The sequence below is a fragment of the Odocoileus virginianus genome, chromosome 3, assembly GCF_023699985.2.
Source record: "Odocoileus virginianus isolate 20LAN1187 ecotype Illinois chromosome 3, Ovbor_1.2, whole genome shotgun sequence".
NCBI lineage: Eukaryota > Metazoa > Chordata > Mammalia > Artiodactyla > Cervidae > Odocoileus > Odocoileus virginianus.
The window spans coordinates 35,406,936-35,413,012 of NC_069676.1; the positions used below are offsets into that span (position 1 = coordinate 35,406,936).

General features: G+C 43.5%; 1 pseudogene; it reads left to right on the plus strand.

Annotated features, from left to right (window-relative positions):
* The first annotated feature begins 289 nt into the window (after nucleotides 1–289).
* LOC110125096 (methyltransferase N6AMT1-like) lies at nucleotides 290–4,095 on the plus strand (annotated as a pseudogene).
* The last annotated feature ends 1,982 nt before the right edge of the window (nucleotides 4,096–6,077 follow it).

A 6,077-nucleotide genomic window follows, 5' to 3' on the forward strand; every position in this document is an offset into this window, starting at 1 on the left:
AGGGAGGCCAGACTCAGCGGAGGGGAGAAGAGAGAGAGCCTCGCTGTAGACGCATGGAGATCTTTCTCTTACCAGGAGGAAAGACTACATGGTTTGTGGGCAGCCGAAAAAGAGCCAGAAAGACAGGAAGGCTTGAGCTCCAGGGGACCGAAAGGAGAAAGATGCACAAAAGAGGGCGGAAGCATTAGGGCGGGACCCAGAGCCCAAGAGGAAGGCCAGCCCAGCCCAGTCCTCTTTTCTGTCTCAAAACAACGATGGCGCAGGGCGCAAGCTCTGGCTGGATTGCGGCATGCCGGACATTACTAGATACTGCCGGCCCTTTCCGAGCGCGCCCCACTGCGTAAGATCACCTTTCCCCCGGCTACACCACCCTCTGCTCCCGAGGGCAGAGCGGATCGCGCGGCCCACGGTCTGGCCGTTGCTGATTGGCCCACGGGAGCCACCTGACCGAGCCGGCCAATCAGAGGCGCTCTCCCAAGGAATGGGGCCCCACGTGTGGCCCCTAGTGCAAGGCTGAGCTGCTGTGAGGCCCGGCGGCCGTACGGACAGCGAGGTTAGAACCGCTCTCAGCCCCTGAGCAGCTCAAGAGGAGGCCCGGCTTCCCCCAGCCCCGCCGATTCCTGCCTATCCGGCTACTACAACCCCCAAACCTTTTTGCTAAGTTTCCTCTCTTGGCAGCTTCTGTGACTCAGCCGAGGTGTGTTCATCCCTGTCCCGCTGCCTTGACTGGTCCAAAGTGGTCATTTGGAGGAAGACAGACCTAAGTTCGTGTCATCGTGTGACCGATGGCAACTGTTTAACATTGTTGAGCCTCATCTGTAGAAACGGGACTCCTAATACCTACTGTGGTGTTTTTGTGAGGATTGTAAAGCCCAGCGCCTGGTACATGGTGAGCTCTCCAAAACATTGATTATATATATATTTTACTATTGTCTATATTTCTACGTATCAGGAATTCACAATCCTCATTATACAGGGTCTTGTGTTAAGCTATTTTTTATTCCTGTTCTCTTATTAGAATGTAAACTGCTTGTCCACGGGAATGTGCCTGTATACCTTTTTAGTCTTTCAACTCCATGGTCCCTTCACTTGGTCTGACAAGGGTAAATTTAACTTACATAAACAGTAGCAGGACAGAGTATACAAAATCAAGGAATTTATAGCACGGAAAATCTCAGCAGTTAGGTGGTGCTATTTATAATGCAACATTAATGTACTAGGGGGGGAAAAAAGTCTTAGAAGACTACCAGGCACCAGGTCTGTGAGCTCAGGCAGATCTTGACCTCTCTGAGCCTCATGAGAACAATAATCCTGACTGCAACAAGTGCAGGACTGACCAGCAGCTAGATACTATTTGAAGCTCATATTAGCTGTCCACAACCCCACTTGACAGAGAGGACACACAGGCGCAGAGAGGTTCTGTAACTTGCCTGAGATCACCCATCTATTAAGTGGTAGAGTTGGGGGTTCAAACAAGGTCTTTTGGGTCTGAGTCTATACCCGTAACTGCACTGCGTGCTACCTCTCAGGCGCCAGCACAGGCGGTTGGCACACAGTACAAAGCTGTGGAGAGGGCTGGGCTAACAGGGCAGTCGTCTGCATCTATGAACCAAAGGAGGCCAGTGTAACTGAAGGGCAGAGAGGGAGGGGACCAAGGTAGATGATGAGCCTGGACTTGCAGGCAGGTCTGCATCTTTAAGATGTCTAGGCCACAGTCAGGAGCTGGTGTCAGCATGGCAGGAGCATGTGGCTAGGTGTTCCAAGGGCATTTTTTTTTTTTTTTTTTTTTTTGCCACACTGCAAGGCTTGTGGGATCTTAGTTCCCCAACCAGGGATTGAACCTTCACCCCTTGCATTGGAAGCATGGAGTCTTAACCACTAGACCACCAGGGAAGTCCCTCCACAGGCATTTCTGACCCTTTGCTGCCACAGTCCTGGGATGCAGAAGGCAGCAGCAGTCTTTCTTCTCCTGATTTAGCATCAGTCCCTTCCCAGATTGGATATCCAGGGCTTATCATAGCCCTAAGTACTCTGGTTGTCCCCCAGGGTCCCCTTCCTGGGCAGGAATAGAGATGTCACCACCTTGCCCCCCCCCCCCAACTCTTCCTTTCTGGTCTCATAATTGTCTTAGGCTCATTAATATAACTAATTAGATAGGCCTGAAGTAATTGCATCCTCCTATCCTCCCACTATGTAAACCCTGAGATGCCTCATTATTTACAGCCTCTGCAAGTCTCCCTGGGGCTTATTATGAACTCTCGACACATCAACTGCCTCTGCAGGCAAGGGGCCCAGAATTCGGGGGAACAGGGCAGGGCTTCTGTTGACCACTGAGCCTTAGTTGTTCATTTCATTGGTCCTGTCATCACTGACTTCTCTGGAGACTCCCTGGCAGTCTCCTCATACTCCCTGGGTTTTCTCACCACCTGTCCTGCCCCTACCAAAGGCTTCTGGTCCCACCTCCTCTGTGATGACTCTTGAGGTATTCTCTCTCACCTGGCTCTTCCTCTAGGTCTTCAAACCAATGTATTTCCCGTCATTAGCGTGACATGTGTTCCTGATACCCTTCAGGCTCTCCAAACCTAACATGCCTGAACCCCAGCACCTGCCTTACTTCAAAGCATTCTTACAAAAACATTAACCCAAGTGTAATCAAGCCTCTGCCCTTATATCCAGTTTACAGGAAATACAGGGGGCATATGAACAGGTAATGAAGAAGCGTCAGCCAAATGCCGAACATGGGGCCAGATAACTGGCCGAGACCCTGCAGAAGTCAATATTTCAGAAAACAGGAGGTGGAGCATTTGAGGTTGTAAGAAACTTAAGAGCTACAAGGACAAATGCAATATATGAAATTTGATTGGATTAATTCAGAAAAATCATCTATCAGAAACATTTGGGAGAAATTTGAATATGGAAAGAACGTTAGATGTTAGGGAATTATAGGTGGTACTGTGGTTATATAGGAGAACACCCTCATATGTTGGAGAAGTTTGCTGAGTCTTTATGTGAGAAGTATCACAATGTCTGTAACTCACTTTGAAATTGTGCAGAAAAGAAATATCTCTATCTCTGGGACTTTCCTGGCTGTCCAGTGGTTAAGACTTAGCACTTCCACTGAGGGGGGAATTTAATCCTACACATTGCACAGAGAGGGAAAAAAAAAAAACAGTTTTATCTCTGAAGCAAATATAACAAAATGTTAACAGACACTGACTCTAGGTGTATTAGTTGTATCTTTTTGTTTTGTATGTTTGAAAAATATCAGAATAAAATGTATATTTGAAAAATTAACATAGGGAGATTACAGCTTCCTAACGCTGTTGCATGGGCCTATGGGCCGCAGGCCCTTCGGTATAGAAGCCTGCAGAGAACCTGTTTCTGCTGCCGGACACACTCCAAGCAGCAGTGGTATCTGCATTCCTAGCCTCTGGGATCAGTCTTCAAGCTCTCTACATCTGCACTGATGTCTAGATCAAGGCAGCAGTGTGTACCCTGGAGACAGCACACTGTAACAAAGTCCATATTCAACCAATAATTACAGATTTGGTTCCAGGCTTGCTACCGAAATTGAAGGAAAAATTTGATCTTCTGGTGTTGAATCCAATGTAGTTACTACTCCACCTGAGGATGTAGGGAGTCACGGGATTGATAGAGGCAGCTTGGGCTGGTGGCAGAAACGGCAGTGACGTAATGGACAGATGCTTACTGCTGTCTTTTACCAAGAGGATTGTTCTATTTGGTAACCATTAAAGAAACAATCCATAAGAAACTTTGAAAATAATGAAAACAAAAGGTTTACAAGGCATCACTGCACTTTCCAAGTAAGCAGGCCAGGAAATCCTGGCAGTCCTCAAGTTCTTCAAGTCCTAATCTACAGTGTGTGCTACTTAAAGTCGAATGCATCTGGCATAGTTTGAAACTGAAGTCATTTCTTAGTAAGTAAAATTGTCAGAAATTTGTCATCCAGAAAAAGGCAGACAAGTAAGGGTATTTCCTTTTACCCACGAATCAGGCCTATACAGATATTTGCCCAAATGCAAGTAAGTATATGTATATTATATATACAATTTGAATATTACATGTTATATATATAGAGAGAGAATATATAATGAAAAAGTTATACTTAATTATATGTGAAGAGGATATTCATTTCAGCATTACTTATATTGGCAAAACAATGAAGTTAAGTGTCCATCAGCAAAGGAATTGGTAAAATATATTATACTATATTCATGTTACTGAATATGAGTGACACATCCAACCGTTAAACATGAGTCAGGTCTGTATATACTGAACCAGAAGGGGTTCATGGTGTACCATTGAGAAGTGAGAAAAATCAATTGCAAAACAGTGTTAACCTATATATATATATATTTTTGAAAAACTAACAAAGAAGGTTTGTGTGTATGTGTATATAAGAAATTCTCAACAGGTCCATAACAAGTGGGAATAGAGGAATTTTAATTTTTTGTGTTGACATTTGTACAGTGATAATGTATTCTATAATTAAACAAATTTTTTTATTAAAAAAAAGCTAACATATATTTCCTCCCCCTTGTCCCAGCTGTATTCCTTATGTCTGCCATCTTAGTGGTTGATGCAGCCATCCCTCTAGCCTGGAAATCTGGACCCCCGCTTTGACTCTTCATATTCCCTCATGCTCCCATCCAGTCTCCATGTCCTGCCCTTTCTACTTTCTGAAGCCATTCTTAGTCCATTTGTTTTTTTTTTATATTGAGGTATACCTGATATATAACATGTGTTAGTTTCAAGTATACAACATAATAATTCAATATTTGTACATGTTATGAAATGATCACTACATCAGCCTAGTTAATATCCATCACCATATACAATTACAAAAACATTTTTTCTTGAATGAGAATTTTAAAATCTACTCTCTCAGCAACTGGCAAATATGCGAAACAGTATTATTAACTATAGTCATCATGCTATATATAACATCCTCCAGATTTAGTCCATCCTTTATCCCCATTTCCCTGCCATTTCTCTGGTAAAGACCACAGCTACCTCTTGACTCAGGGTCCCAGCATCTTCCCAGGTATCTCTGCCTCCACACTCACCTTCCACATAGTCCCAAGTTCATGTTTTTCAATGTTGTATCTGATTGTGGCACTCCCCATTCCAGTGGAATTAAATTCCAGTCCTCAGAGCTCTTCATAGTCTGCTCCTGATGACTTCTTAAAATTCTCTCTCCCTTTCAGCTACATCAACCACACCCCTTTACATTTCCTTTATACCCTTCAAAAATATCTTCTGAAAAGAAAAGAAAAGATACAAAAGTATCTTCTAAGAACTGAGTCTTGAAAAAAAAAGTAACTAGAAAGCTATAGATTCAATCTGAGATAGTTAAAAAACAGAAAAGTCTAATTATTAAAAGCATGTTTGAAGGCCTTGCTGTTTAAAAAAAAAAAAATCCATCCTATTCAACTGAGGTCTTTAATTGAGAAAAACCTAATTTATGAGCTTCATCAAATGGGACCGTGTCCACATAAGAGAATGAGTGTCAGTGGTTTGAAGTATAATCCTGGGGACAACAATGGAGCCCTTTTAAATTTTTTTAAATATTTTTTTATTCATTTATTTATTTTTGGCTGCACTGGGTCTTTGTTGCGGCATGCAGGCTCTCTCTAGTTGCGAGTAGAGGCTACTCTCTCATTGCAGTGCACAGGCTTCTCATTGAGGTGACTTCTCTCATTGTGGAGCACGGGCTTCGTGCTTCGGTAGTTGAGGCTCCTGGCTCTAGGGTGTGGGCTCAGGGTTGTGGCATTCGGGCTTAGTTGCCCTGAGGCATGTGAGATCCTCCTGAACCAGGGATCAAACTTGTGTCCCCTGCATTGTCAAGCAGATTCTTAACCACTAGACCACCAAGGAGGTTCCATGGAGCACCCTTAAGAAAGGCCATGTCACAAATGATCTGATAACACAAAGAAGGATAATTGAGCAAATTAACATGAACATCAACAATTCTGAACCAAAAAAAAAAAGTGATTCAGGAGTCTACATTCAAATGTAAAGAAGTTTTAAAAACCTTAATTTATTGCACTTTTATT